At 29.2% G+C, this 16,650-nt stretch overlaps 1 long non-coding RNA gene across 1 annotated transcript in view; it reads left to right on the top strand.

The window, feature by feature from the left end:
• Positions 1 to 16,650, top strand: part of LOC147801118 (uncharacterized) — a 52,107-nt gene that overhangs the window by 31,703 nt on the left and 3,754 nt on the right. Inside the window, exons 2-3 of the long non-coding RNA XR_015430848.1 lie at positions 10,734 to 10,844; positions 13,166 to 13,302. This is a non-coding gene — a long non-coding RNA (uncharacterized LOC147801118). The remainder of the gene's footprint in view (positions 1 to 10,733; positions 10,845 to 13,165; positions 13,303 to 16,650) is intronic.

Genomic DNA, 16,650 nt, shown 5'->3' with positions numbered 1-16,650 from the left:
CAGAACCGAGAAAAATTTAAAAAGTGGCAAAAAAAAAAAAAATAATAATCAATCTCACAGGTGTTTATCAAACAAGATACATTTTAAAATTAAGGAAAGCGCATCTAGATATTAAAGATTGTCATCCTAATTCCTAAAGATGAAGTGATATTAATACCTGCAACATTTTTAACAACATCGTGAAATAATTGCACCCACTTTTTAAAATGTTTATGGTTGCGACCACCTTGTTTTAACAAACTTTTTTTTTGATGAGTTTTCACTTTACTAAATATAGGTTATTGAAATAAATATATTTAAGACCAAATTACTTAAATTTTAAGTGTTTGCATATAGTTAAAATAATATACATAGCTAACCATTTTAAAATGCTATACATAAAATAGTTTGCATATAGCCATATCGCTACATGGTGTACAAAGAATCTTAATCAGAAATTGTAAAAAAGGGCAATAATGACGTAAGCAGTCACGCATATTGATTGCATAGCAAGAAAAAAAAACTTTGTGATGTTGTTCTTAGCAAACATACTTGCATTCAAGTTTTAATGAAAAATGAAATGTGCAACTTTGACATTCACTACGAAAAAAGAAAAATTTTTTAAGAATCTTTAGTTAATTGAATTAAAATAAATAAAATACAAAACCAATAAAAAAATACCATTGTTACACATTGTCTTAATGATGGGTCTTAACCTGTTTTGTCCCGAATACATATATTGAAATGATACAAAAAGTGGTTTTATGGAAAAATTGGTATAATGTATTATCAAAATTAATTGGTTTTTCTACTGTTAGAGCACTCAAAAAGTCTTTGATAGATCAGAAAGTACTTGCTCCTTATAATTCTAGAACTAATCAGAAATAACTAAATCATTGTGGTATCTGAGAATCTCTTAATTCACCCAGATGAATGAGAATACTGAAAAAAGTTTCCCACCACAATGAATGTCTTTGAAAGAAGGAACTGTCCTAAATATATGACGCTGGGCGTTAACCGGTTAATATACAGATTTAAACGTTTTGAATTTTGGTTATTTTTTTATCATTAAATGTGCACTGGTATGATTGATCAATCAAGCACATCAAAAATCGAATCATGTTTATATTTATCAACTTAAAAAGTAAAATGACTGTCTCATTGTGAAATATCGGTATGCATCAAAAATTCTCATTTTATGATTTTTTGTTCCGTATAAATTAGTGGTAATTAGAAAAAACCTATGTACATTAATTAAGGGCGACATGTTATGATAACTATGTTCACAAATATATATGAAATATAACTGCTACCTAAATAAAATTTTCATATGTGAATATTATTAAGTGATTATATCAATAATGTGTGCCTAACTCAATTCAATTATAAAAGTAGAATTTTCTAATCTATGCAATTTCCGACCGTAAGTTAAGTCTGAAATAGCAAAAGCAGGATGACGACAATTAAGATGCCAAAAAATTTATTTTGAACAATATATATTTGTGGGCGGGAATATAATAATTTGACATTCATTATTCATCATTGCTAAAAATGATTTGGGACATTAAGTAAGTGGGAGTAAATAAATAAAATAAAATAAAATAAAATAACTGAGGTTTCATGAATAAGTATAAATCCTATGCTTTGAGTAATTAAAACATTTCTGAAATTTTTTCTATTTTGTTCAAAAAAAAATACGCAATCGATTTACAGCAACGATTTCAAGTACAAAAAAATAAATTATAGCATTTTTTTCAAAGACTGTGACACCCCATATCCATTTCTACTCATCGAGACAGAGGACTAATTAATTCTTCTAGGTCATATGCAAATAAAACATTAAGAAAGCTCCCTACCTGATTTTCACAGCTGACTTCTTTCGAAGGTTGTAAGCTCTACTCTAGCTAGCCGTTTCTGCCCGCAAGGTATTAAAAGGGTCAAGCGGCATACTGAGCGTGTGTTAAGAAAAACAAAATTAGACTCATCCCCAAAAAATATATATAAAATAAAAATAAATGCGGGGGTGAAAGTACTCTCTAAATCTACTTTATAACTCATAGGACTTTTCCTTAGTATGTCTTACATTTTTTTTAACCACCTGGTTTATTGCCGTAAGAGGGTGTGATGCTTCTGAAAATTGGGTGTTAAAGTGTTGCTAGGGTAGGTGGAAAATTCTATGTCGGACATTTTATTGCACCTTTTAATCACCCCCTTCTTTTTATTCTTAATCCGGTAGGGTCATAAAACACCGTTCAATATCCTGGGTGAAAATTTATTGAATCTGCCTACTGAAAAAAAAAAAAAAACTGACGATAAAACCTCTAACAGCAGGGATATCCCCCCTATTAGGGTCAACAAGTATTATTCTTCCTGGAAAGGACACGCCTTATCGTGTGTCCTCTTCCAATCATTGTCAGGAATGGATCGTCGCTTAGCAACCAGATCCGCATCAGAGGGGATAAAAATCGATCATGAGGACAAAGTGGGTAGTATTCTGGAGATATAGCATTTGCATTTGCAGCAACTTCTGGAATTTTATGATGCAGGAGCCAATAGATTAGAAACCGGGGTATATTATTCCCCTTACTTCCAGGCATTAGTAGAGGGGATGAGATGAAAAACTATTTTGGAAAATCTAGGTGCAGAAAAACTCTTTGTTGTACTAGATTTGTCTTTTCAAAATTAAGAATGTAATTAAAGAAAACTAGAATCTTTGATTTCTAATAAAATTTTATTATAATGATCAAAATGTAATATGAATTTACATTTTGATCGTCTTATAGATATTAAATCTTTTTCATTTATTTTTCTATAGGATTGATGACTCTAAAGAAAAGTTTTTCTTTTTAAAAAAAAATTATATTAGGTGGTGTGTACTCTCGAATACACTAGAAATTCATTATTGGTTTATAAATTGAATCGGTGAGTCCAAAAACCAGTCATCTCCTTTCTTCAAAATTGAGATTCTTCCACTTAGTTTACATATTAAGAGCATTAAAATTGATGTCTTAGTCTAATATATTTTGTGCAGTGCAGTTTAAAAACATGCCATATCCTGGAGCTGACCAATTCTCTTGAAAATATACCTCTAGATGGCTGATTGTTCGACACAATTATTTACTTGTTATTTTGTTTATGGGCTATTCCACAGTAACTTACTTTACATTCACATAAACTTTATTGCACTGAGAACTTAAAAAGAAATGAATAATACTAATACACACATTAAAATAAAGTAATTTCTAAAAATTACAATCAAAACCAAAAGGAATCTAATTAAAATAATTAATATTTTTCAATTTAAGCAGTGTAAAAACCTAAAATTAGTGTGGTAACTTACTTTACCGAAAAAGGAATAGCAAAAATTTGCAATATGCTTGATGGCAAAATTCTGTTCTTATACAAATGTTACATGATTAAGATTATATGTATCATTTTTCTGACATGCTTAAATATTTCTTATGCCTAGATTTAAAATTTTATTTCAAAAGTTAAATTAAATACAATTTTCTATATGGGTAACTTACGTTAGTAACTTTCGTTACGAAATTCACTTTGTATCAAACTTTTATTTCAATAATGTACAAATGCAAATTAAGATATTTAAACAGTATAATGCAAGGGAGAAGCAGTGTACATGAAGTAAATTCAGAAACTTTTGATTCACACATAACTGCAAACTTATAAAATTTTCTGTTATTAACTAGTACAGGGGGCTCAATTCTTTTCACCATGTTTTCCCTCTGGTAGAATATTTCATCTCTTTTTTTCTGGCCATTTACAATAGATTCCTACAGCAGCCATTACATTGACTTTAAATTCGTGTTCTTCCACAGACATTACCACAGCAGGATATAATATGTCCTCGCATCTAACCATATATCAACCCCCAGCTTTTATCTTGGATTCATCATTTTCTTTTTCTAAATCTTTCCCCAAAAAAAACCCTTCTGGTATGCCTTCTTGTACTTTTAAATGGTAGATTATCTTAACCTTTTTAATCTGTGGAGCTTTTGAGAACAGACTAGACACTCCACTCATCTGTTCCAGATACTCGCACTCATCTGTTTTTTCTAAACATAAAATACATTTCGAAAGATGAAGCATTACGAATTTTGCTGAAGGCTTCCTTAGTCAATCCGAACTTTTCATGATACTTACAAAGATAAACATTTCTTGGAAGTTTGCTACTAAGCAATACATGCTTTGGACGGAGCTCAAAGAATTTAGTTTTTCCAATTTTGTGTTCTGGATTTTCTTCCATAAACATTTGGTGCATTTCTCGAACTGAATGAAGAAGACGCCGTGCTTGTACTTTCTTTTTGCTACCATTAACATCTCTAATTATAACTACATCCTTAACTTCTGGTGCTTGTCGAGAGATTTCGTCCAATTTTGATAACATATGAATGCCAACACCCAAATTAATAACTTAATGCGAAGATTTTCATTAAAATTAATATTTTAAGGCAGTGATAATTTATTTAAACCTTGGTATTGTAACTGGATACATCTTATTTAGAATATATGCCAATTTTCAATAGAAATAGACTCATTTCATATTGGTAACTTCCATTGCATGCATGTCAGTAACTTACGTTAAACATATTGAATAGTGCACAAAACAATAAATAAGTAATATTTGAAAAGAAAACTATCGCTGCTTATTCAGTGTTAGCCTCTAAGAAAGAAAAAATATTATTCTTACTTTTGTATCACTTGTTCTTTTTTACAAATAAAAACATTTCCTAGTTTTTGGTAACTTACGTTACATGCATTAATGTTTAGTTGAAATGTATATAATTAAGTGAATTTAGCAACAAAAACTTATTTTAACACTGCACAATATTTCTATTAAGGGTAAAAAACAATATTTATTCTTTGGAACATTTTGAAATGAAAATAATGTTAACTTACAGATTTTCAAAATCTGACCATGTTCTTCCCCCAATTCAGAGCAAGCAAATGCCTATGTTCAATGGGTTACCAACACTAAAAAACTAAATTCTCAAAAAAAATTATTATAAATTATCAAACTTCAAACCTTTCTAATTCAAAAAACATCCAAAATAATAACGTTATTCTTTTTCGAATTTTCCAATGCTTTTCCCCTTTTTCATGGAATTGCCCATTTGCTTTTTATCATACAGATGGTTGTTCTATAGATTAGCTGTTTCCTAATGATGTTCCGTGGAACTTTGGAAGAGTTAACGGGGTTACACGAGTTTGTACTTATTATTACCAGTGATGAGTTTTGAATGCTCCGATTATAGTTAGATCCAGCCTATACTTCGTAATTTATTTAATATTTCGGTTATAACGCCATTTAGGAAATTGGTTTGTTGAAATTATTAAAGTAAAAAGCCGAATAAAATAAAAACAGCATTTTTTAATGGAAAATGTATTTCTAATAACAATATATTTAGCAAATAATAAAAATAAACTTTCATAAAACCTTGCACATTTCCTACAGCGCTTTTCGTATCAAAATAAAATAACTAAATTCTTAATTAAGGAAATAATCTTTCCTAATAACTATTTTACAAGTATATAGCACTCCTTTTAAGTTGTAATTTAGAATAAAACCATAATTTGATTTATTTTATTCATTTTTAGCTTATGTATATGTACCAAAAACAGAGTCAGAACTAGACTAGACTTTTGATTTCTGCCGAACATAACTTAAGATTATTAATGATAAAAGGATTTTTGATTCCTCTAATTGAATATTTTAAAAATAATCCTCTGTAGATCATAACAATCACAGTTGCTTTCATAAACTTTATTTTTAAAGTAGGAGTTTTAAAGATGGTTTATTATCTAGGACTTTGTATGCAAAAAAAAATTAAATAAATAAATAATAATGTTTCAAGATGGTTCGATGGAAAAGCAAGAAGGGAGAAACAACAATTTTAGGTGTCACATTACAGTAATTTTAGTTATAAAAGCACTACTCATAGTGAAGTTGAAGTATCTCCATTCATTGGTAGTCTATACAAATAATTAATTACTCTGTACAAAAACAAAAGTCTAAAAAGATCCTCATAACCTGGTAAGAAAGCATATTTTGGAAAAGTTGTCATAAAACCAAAAGTGCAGAAAATTGCAAACAACAAAAAATATTTACATCATAAACTAAATGAGATTTTGTCTTTCTATGAAGAAATTCGCAAGCGGCTCAGCACTGAAAATTCAAAAAATTTCTGAATGTGCAAAAATATCCATGAGTATGGAATCTAAAACTTTTATAAAGTCTTTATTTCATTTCTAAATGAAAAATTATTAATAATTTTTACTTGTTAAAAGCAGAGTATAATATTCATTTTAAGGTGTTTTTTTCCGAAAACCGGTTTATGTCTGAATTATAATTATTGTTTAAATTTAAAAATTAAGTGACGTTATCGCACAATTGTAATAAAATATTTTGTAACGTAACCAGCCATATTTTAGCCCTTTACCCTCTAAGTACTTTAAAATGCTGATTGATATAATATCAGCTGTATAGCATTTAAAATATGCAATATAGTATTATTATACAATTTTAAAATTCTTAAAATAATGCTGTTACTAATTAATAAGATGCAAAATATCTTTATTTTAAAATGATGACTGGTGATGATGCTTGAGTGGAGACAGTAGTGCAAAGGGTTAATGTCAAAAATTAAAAAAATAGCTCTATAAATGAAGTTAATTCTTAACTATTCAATTTTTTGGTTCTACTAAAAAATTTGTATGGATGACTGAAGATTTTAGAATTCTTTAATTCGATTTTAATGCCCAACAATTTAGAAGCAGGAATACTAGTTTCATTCCTCCTTTCAAGAATAAATTTTCCAAATGACAATTACCGTAAAACAATTTTACTCAAACAAAAAAAAAATAAATAAATATTTGGATTTTAACCAGATTGAATTTCGATCTCACAAGGACTATTATGCTTTTATATATTCGTTGTAATTATTTATCTATAGTGATACTCATTTATAATTATTATTATAATTCAAAAAGTTAAGTGGCTTTCACTACTATTTTAAATATAGACATATAATCTACCTGGCGTCGAGTTAATTGTTCCACTTTCTTGAAAAGATAAGATATATATATATATATATATATATATATATATATATATATATATATATATATATATATATATATATATATATATATATATATAAATATAAATGTATATATACATACATACATATATATATATATATATATATATATATATATATATATATATATATATATATATATATATATATATATATATATATATATATATATATATATATATATATATATATATATATATATATATATATATATATATATATATATATATATATATATATTTATACACCGAAGAGCCATTACATTATGACCACCCTCCATCTATAACAATGGGCTCTCCCAGGTTTTCATGATTTCTCGCCCAGGAGCAATGTTTTCATGAGGCACTTTAGGACCCATAATCCTCATAGAACAATCCCTGACGTCTGTAAGCTACTTAAACATAGTTGCAGACCAGGTTCACCCATTCATGGGTGAACCTGGCATTATTTCCTACGGGGGATGGTGTTTACCTTTACCAACAGGATAATGCACCATGTCATAAGGGTTGAATCGTCATGGATTGGTTCGAGGAACATTCCAGTGACTTTTAATTCGTGTCTTGGCCCCCAAATTCACTTGACCTTAATCGAATAGAGCATTTGTGATCCTACTTGGAAAACCAAATTCATGCTGCCGCGCTACCCCCTCGCAATGTGAGGGAATTGCAGGACCAGTCGGTGAGCGCTTGGTACCAGATACATCAGACTACCTATCAGCACCTTGTGGAATCAATGCCACTGCGGGTGCTAGCAGTTTTGAGGGCTAAAGGTGGTCCTACATGTTATTAGCAGGGTGGTCATAATGTAATGGCTCTTCGGTGTGTATATATATATATATATATATATATATATATATATATATATATATATATATATATATATATATATATATATATATATATATATATATATATATATATATATATATATATATATATATATATATATATATATATATATATATATATATATATATATATATATATATATATATATCACAATAAATAAATACAAAAAGAATTAACAGAAGAAAGAGAAAAAAGAAAATAATAAGTTTTTTTTACAGAAATTAATAAGTTTTATATTCTGCTCATAAGATGCAAGTATATAGAACTCATAAAATAAGAATGTCTTAATTAAAACTAAAAATGTCTTAAATTTCGTTGAAAAAAAAAATTATTATTCAGAGTGGAGCAAGTTGGTATCTCTGGAATAGTAATTCGCAGTCACCACTACCACATATAAAATGCCTACAACTCAAATTTTAAGATCTTAATGCTCAGCAACAACTTTGACCCCTAGAATATATTAAGTTACATATATAAATTTACATACACTTACATCTTAATGCTTAATAAGCACTTTGAACCCTACAATATGTAAAGTTACATATATAAAGTTATACACACTTTTTGACCATTGAAAGAACCTCGAGTGCGAAGGACAACGAAAACTTGCAGAAATTTGGTTAATTTTGCCATCAGATGAAAAAGCCAATTACAGCCTGATTGGAAGTTTTTTTAGTTTAATATAAGTTTTTAAATTAATTGCATATAGTGTTCGTCAGAATAATTTATCACTAAACATACCAACACTTCACAATACAATACCGGTTATTGCATGTTTAGTGTTAAAATAAAATTTGCTAAGCTGAAGAATAACCTATTTCTCGCTCCCGTGATATTGACGGGCTGGAGTGTTAAGCCAAAAAAATAGGCACTTTTATGACCGTTTTCTTGAAAATTAACCGATAATTAAGGGGTTAATGAGAAGTTTTGTTTGATGATTCAATTTCAAACAAATATTACTTTTCATCTTAAAAATGTTATTATCTGAAAACTTGATTTAATTTATTTATTTTTAGTTTGTTGGAGCCACCCTGGCCGAGTGTTCTTCCAGATCGTCATGGTCCAGAATCCCTTGTGACCCTGGCTGTATTTTAGAGCATCTTAATTTAATTTATGCTATCTGTTTTTTAACTTAACAAGGTCTCATAACCCAACTTTGTAATTAACGTACAAGCTTGCATAGGTATGTGTAACAAGAAATAAATAAAATTCTTAGCAATGTATTATTCTTTTTTTTTCGAATTATATGTATAAGGGATTCCATCTGCTTCGCTTTCCGAAATTTTTTTTATAAATGAGTTAAAATTGAGAGTTAAAATTAAAACTCTAATAAGAGTTAAAATTAAAATTCGAAATAATCTAAATAAATTTTGCCATTACAAGGTGGCTACAGCCTGAAAACAGTAGGGACACCTGCTTTATGAAGTTATCGTAAATTTCAAAGGCTTTAATTTCACGTCAAAATAAGGAATTTAGTTGAGCAGCAGTGATACCAACAGTTTCTCTATCTGCACTTTAAGAAAAAAATTGTTAGTGAATTTTTAATAAAACTTCCAGAGTAAGCGAAATTTTCACCATCTCTCTAAAATTCCTCACCACGAGATGACTAACCCAATGATACGTTTTAAATAAGACTTTGTATGTTTGATATGTTGTGATGGAAAAATAATTCAAAATTAAATTTAAACTAAAAATAACTTGAACTTCATCTACCACTAGAAAATATTTTTTTGTAAAGTGGAGCAAATTGGCCTCTCTGATTTTCTGAGAACCATATGAACTTTAAATTATATTTATTAGACAAAGAATCGTACATCAAAATATAAATTTTATTAGCTCTAGAAAAAAATTGCCCACAAAAAGTTTAAGTTGGCGTCTTCGGTTCAATATCATAAATTATTTTCCTTTATGTTATTAAATTATTAAATTATTATATTATTTGTTACTAAATTATTTTGTCATCTGTTACTCTCTCACGAAAAAAGATACCCAAATAGCATTGAGTAAATCACCTTCAAGTTTAATTTTCATTTATTTTCACACTTCTTGATTATTTGTGATGCGCTACATAAAACATAGTTTTTAAGCAGATGTTAAATTATCTGATAGTTAAGTAATTGCTGTCAGAAACATAAAACCTATGTATATGAGCGATTTCCATTTCAAGTTAGTCATTTAAGTCAAATATTAATTTACTTTACATGAAATGCATGTAGGTAATCTGAAAAATATCATTTTTAATGTGTTGACGAACCTAGGTTTGATTCAGAAACTTGCTGCCAACATGAAAATCCTAATGTTTTTTTTTATCAAAAATGTTGGCCTCTATTTTAACCCTTTAATGGGCCATTTATTTCTACTCAAGGTAAATTAAAGTATTTTTGGAATTGAAATTGATATAAGAAAAAAAAACTTATTTAGTTTATAATATATAAAAAAAATTTACATTTTTAATGCCATTTTTTTGGTGATAAGTATATTTACCACGGCCTATTAGGAACTTATTGACTTTTATTTTTCGTTATTTATAAAATAAATTTTTTAAATACTACAAACTTATACTTTTATACGTTTTCTTAAACTACCAATTTAATTCAAACGCACTTCAAGAAAGCTGAAGCTATTAACAAATGGAAACCTAAATTAAAAGTGTTAAAAAAGTTCACCATGCGCTTTAAAAATTGGTGGTAAGTATACTTACCACGGACTTCAAAGGGGTTAAAGAGTCTTTTTTAAAGATGATCAGATCCTTCATAAATATAACATTTTCTCCTTTTATTAATTTTAGGTTTTATCATCTGAAAAGAAGTTTTTGTGTTCTACTGTGATACGAGCTCCTAGGAGATTTGAAGAAATTTGAATTGTTTAGGCAAAGTTTTGAGGAATGAAATATTCCAAGGTAAGGGGGAAATTAAGTGTCCGAAAATAAAATTAGGTAAAATGTTTTAAAATTCAAACAAACTAAATTTAGTGAAGCACAAATTAATAAGGCTTCTTAGACTTTTTACTTTATATAGATTTGAGACTGCAACTGTTTATATAGTAATAAAATAGATTTTACATTACTTTGTAGGAAAAAAAGGCATGTTTTTATTAATATCTATTTCCAAAAGCTAAATGATAGGTTATTTAAAACTATTGTTCAAAATTCAACAAGTACAGTGCGATAAAAAATGGACTACTTAGAATAACTTCTGATCCAATAATCAGATCTTCCCATTCCAGAGTTCAAGCTTAATGGTTCGAAAGGGGGACTTCAAATATGCGAATTAATTAGTGCAGACGATGTTTTAAGTTGCGAAATCAGAAGCTAAAACGTACTTTCTCTGAATTAACGTACCTTTTTCTGATGGAATCGGATTTTCGAATGACAAAATATAGGAGGTAGTCGCTATCTGCGAAATATGATCCCAATATCTTGGTCAGAAGAGCGGTTCAAAGTTAGATGATAATTTAATTTTTTCCATCCTATCTCAAGACCTTTTTGAGTGAATTGAAACATTTTTGCGCGCAATTATACAATTTGTTTATAAAAAGATAATTTCATGCAAAAAATAATTCAGTAAATATTTATTATTTTTTATTATTTTATTTAATTAAAGTTGAAAAATTTTGAATTTTAAGACACACAATTTCTTATGTCATTTTAACGAATGTTATTTTACACGGCAAAATGCAGAAAGTTATCGTAATTGGTTCAATAGCTACTAAGAAATCGATTTTTTTAAAAATTCGATTACCTTCATCTAATATTTTTTCGATTATCGTCATCTTATCTTTATTCAATTATTTTAATTACCTTTAATAAACGAATTTTATATTTGTGTGCAAGGTTGTTTTTATTCGCTTAAAAAGTTTTCAAAATATGGCGAAATACGCAGTAGGAAAAATTAACATTAAAGAGTTCAAACTTCAGACCGCTCTCCTGTCCAAACTAATGGGACCATATTTCCATGATGCGACTGTTCCCTATATTTTGTGAGGCAGAAATCCGATTGATAAAAAAGGCATGTTTATTGAAAAAAGTAGGCTTTTGCCTACTTTCTTTGATTTCGTCACTTAAAATATCGTCTGCACATTTGAGGTCAACCCCTCTAACCATTAAGAATGAGCTCTAGAACAGACGATCTGACAGATCAAAAGTTATTTAGGATGGTCCATACTTATTTATTCATTTATCTTTTTTTTTTCCTGCTCACTGTAGGTCAAAAACAGAATAATAAACAGGAATCAAAGGAAAACTAGGATCGCAAGCATAATCCAGACATGCAAGAGAACGCTAAGGTAAATGATAATCTGAACAAGTTGAAGCATCACTGTTAGAATTTTCATTTTAAAATTACTCTAAAATAACCCGCAGAAGTCTGTTTATCCAATTAACCGTAGAGTTTACGCTAAAGAAAATTTCTCACTTAACGATTTTGAAACTGTTTAGAAACTGTTTTGAAACTGTATGTTTAAAAACCCATGTTTACAAAACTATACGGGTTTTTAACCATTTACAAATAGCATTGCTTCAAAACCACGAAAAGAAATGTCACGGGGCATTGGAGCTGGACTTTTCGTTAAGTAATGTGTATTGGAGTTACATTGTGGTAGAGTTGCATTGATCGAATGAACCATGGAATGTGGTTTAATTAGTTTACCTGATTGTTTTACCTATCGTAAGAGTTAGGAAATGCTAGACATTTTTGCGCTCATTCTAATTGTCCAGGGTCGCAAATCGGGGAGTGTAGCACACTGGAAACGCCTCTTGTATTGAAGGGAATGGAAGGAATATTGCGGTGTTAACGCTCAGACTCGAACCCCCGTTCTATCGATCATGAGACTGACAGATTAGCCATCTCAGTTGCAATATGAACCCAGCTGCAAGGAACTAAGTGGCTTTATAAGGGGAGTCTAGTAGCAGAATATATTGTTTCATTATGTTTCAGCTTCAAGAGCCCTTCGTTGACGAATTTTGCAACTAATTGCAATGTTTGGCAAGGATAATTAATTTTGTTACCTAAGCAAAACAAAGAAATCCATAATCTGTCTCTATATGTTCTCACATCTCTATATGATTTTTCAAATCTTCGAGGGTTCATTTTGAGAAACCCTGTATTAACAGAATCCATCTTAATTATTTGCAATTGCTGCAATTCCTAAAAGATATGTTAACTACTTTATGTCTTTAAATGCTTTTTTGGAAATGAAATATTGTTCGTTCATTCGTTGTAGTGGAACTGGGCGTCTGAGACATTACAGCCCTTGAAAATGCTACCTCAACTTGATGCATAACTTATTAACAACATTGTTTTGAGAAGCTGATGGTAACATGTATTGGAGGATTTGTGCTTGTCACAAGTGCGAAACAAGTAAGTAAAAAATATTCATAATTAATTATTCTTTGTTGAACAGAATAATTCCATCTTCTCCTTTTCAGAAAAAATTAAATTTGGAGAAATTAATTATTCATTAATAGAATTGTTGAATTAAATTTTAAAATGAAGAAGAAAGATAGAGAACATGTCTTGGAATTTGAATAACTTGAATGAAATTGTATGGATAAAATCTTATTTAAAACACAAAAACATTATAATTTAGATTGCTACCGTAATATATACAATGATTACTAAGATAATACTGTATTGCCAAATACTATCTTGGGAACTAAAATAAAGCTTTCGTATTAATTACACCATAAACGATAGACAAAAGAAGAAAAAAAAGGAAAGGGAATTTTTCTTATAATTTGACTTCTATAATATATAATGTTTCTCTGAATAATATTGTATCCCCAAATATTATCTTGTAAACTAAAAGAAAACTTTCAGATTAACTACTGCATAAAAGATAGAGAAAAAAAAAGGGAATTTGTCTTATAATTTGAATGACTACCCTAAAGTATAACGTTTCTCTAAATAATATTGTATTGCCAAATATTTTCTTGGAAGCTAAAAATTTTTTTTTTTATTAACTACTGCATAAAAGATAGAGAAAAAAAATAAAGGAAGCGGAATTTGTCTTCTAACTTTAATGACTACCATAATATATAAAGCTTCTCTAAATAATATTGCATCTTGGAAAGTAGAAGAAAACTTTTGTATTAACTACTGCATAAAATATGGAGGAAGCGAAGGAAAGATCTTTTCATCTCAAGTCACTCTCAGAAGAAAGAAAGTAAGAAAACGGAGTTAGATCGAAGAAAAGTCTTTGCCCCCAGAAACTATTGTCAAAAGCGAACAATACAGTATCATGGCAAAGAATTATAGCAAGCTCCTTCGATCACGTAATCAAGGAAAAAGACCGAAAGAAAACTTTCCGATCCCATATATCACATAGACCTTTCCCATAAAAGTCTTAGGGTGCGGATTAATTCCAAAGGGGATACACAGTATGGGGGTTGGAACGCAGATCGAAGTGGGCTGCTATTGGTTGATCGACCGTTACATCACTATCCAATCACAAATTAGATTTTCTTCATCACCTTTTTTCAGTCGGTTGCATGGGGGTCGAAAAAAACCCTCCTATAACCCCCCGTTTTATAGAACGCCGCTGGAAATTGAGGACTTTCTCGGGTATTTAATGAATACTTATATTGAAAATCAATATTCTTAAGAGATCGATAAAATTAATTTCATTCCTCAATATATGAAAAATAAAATAAATTTTTTAAATTTTTCTATTCTTTATTTTGAATAGGATGTGTGAAGTGCGAGTATTCACTTAGAATGTACTGTCTAACCAAAGTTTGCAATAGAAATTTGCTATTCCATGAAGGGCTAATACATGAACCGCAAAATCTGGTATGTAGATGAGAATCACCTACATGAAAAAGGTGGCAGCTCATATTTACATACACCAAGTGGATGTTTTTTCCATTTTCTACCATTTTAGGTTTAAAAAATTACTGTGGTTTATGATTTCATAAAATCACTTCATTTCTCCTCGACAGAAAATCGAGGTAATATTAGAAACAAATATACAAAATGTAAAATATCCCTGTAGTTCGACTTCAAGACCAGGGACAAAAAATACTTATATGCTTTGCATATTACGGTAGCAGAATAATCTTGTTTATGACTCCTTTCCCCACAAGAATGATGAAACACTTTTGTTAACATTTTTTCTTGTTTAATTGAAGTAACTGTCCTTTTAAAAGTGGGTTATATTTACAAAGCCACTGCATAGTTTTCCTGTAATAGAGAGAATTAAAATGATTATCTGTAAATGGTAAACTGTACAGTGGTTGTCTGTTAATGCTAACCTGTAAGGTCGTTAGTTGTTAAAGCTAACCTGGATGGTCATTATCCGCAAATGCTAACCTGTACTATCGTTATCTGTAAATGCCAATCTCTATGGTCGTTATCAATAAATGCTGACCTGTACTGTCATTATCGGTAAGTGCTAGCCTGTACGGTCATTATCAGTAAATGCTAACCTGTACAAATTAACAGGTACCCATACGGTGCCTGCTAACTTGTACGGTCGTTGAGAAAAATGTTTCCTAGTGGTAGCATATCACTAAGAAACATTTAAAAGTATAATTCTTGGTTTTGTCAGCGTTTAAAAAAGAATTTTTTTTATTTTCACAACAAATATAGTTCATATCCTCCAACTTTCAATGGAATTTTCAATATCTCAGAAAATATTTATCCGAAAATATTATTCAGAAACCAATGAACCAATTAACTAATTTAAACATACATATATATGAATGGACAAATCAGAGATGCCAACTGCTCCGGACACGCCAAAATAATTAAAAAAAAACGGTAAATAACTACAAACTAAATTTTGAAAATATTTGACTATTTTTGCTTGCTTTTTTAAAAGGTATAGCATCATACCTGCCAACTCTTCCGGATTTTCCGGAAGATTTTATTTTCATATTTAAAGTGGAAGTAATTATATACTATTGTTTCTTTTATAATCCTAATTTTTAAATGATATTGATCACCGCTATTCTTACAAAAATTAAGCACATATATTAATATGCGTTACTATCATGGTTGTCAACTTAAGTTTTCTCAAATACAACGTATTTGTTTGCTTAAAATTGAAGTTTTAATTCCGTTTTAATACCACTCGGAAAAATGATAATGGAAGGCATACCTGCCAACTTTTACGCATTAGGCGTAAAATTTTATTTTTACATTTGAAGTGGTAGTAAATATATATTTTCTTTACTTTTATAAACTTAATTTTTGAATGATTTTGATCACCACTATATTTAAAAAAATTAAGCATATATATTAAAATGCGTTACTACCGTGGTCGGCAGCTTAAGCTTTTTCAAATACAACGTATTTTTTTTGCTTAAACTTGAAATTTTAATTCCATTTCAATACCAGTGGGAAAAATCATAATGGAAGGGAATAAAAGTTGGCAGGTATGTAGCATGACATACATACTATAAAGTGGTGAATTATATAAGCCTACGAATTATTTAGAATTAGTGGTGGATAAAAATCTACTAAATTGAATGTTATTAAATCAAGAATGACAATTGATAAACTACCACTTTAAAATATTTATTTGCTGTCCGGAGCAAGTTGGCATCTCTGAAATGCTATTCGTTGCTAACAACTTATACGCATTTTGCGTAAAATTTTACATTTAAAGTGGTTGCAAAAGTTATGCTCTCGATTTATTTTTTGGATTATTTAATTTAAAATGATTTTGACCATCGCTACATATAAAGAAAATAAGCATATAGTATT

Source organism: Parasteatoda tepidariorum, chromosome 12 (genome assembly GCF_982258835.1).
Source record: "Parasteatoda tepidariorum strain Cologne lab strain chromosome 12, Ptep-v5.0, whole genome shotgun sequence".
NCBI classification, from domain to species: domain Eukaryota; kingdom Metazoa; phylum Arthropoda; class Arachnida; order Araneae; family Theridiidae; genus Parasteatoda; species Parasteatoda tepidariorum.
The sequence above is the reverse complement of the archived record's forward strand: the minus strand, read 5'-3'. Positions and strand labels throughout refer to the sequence as shown.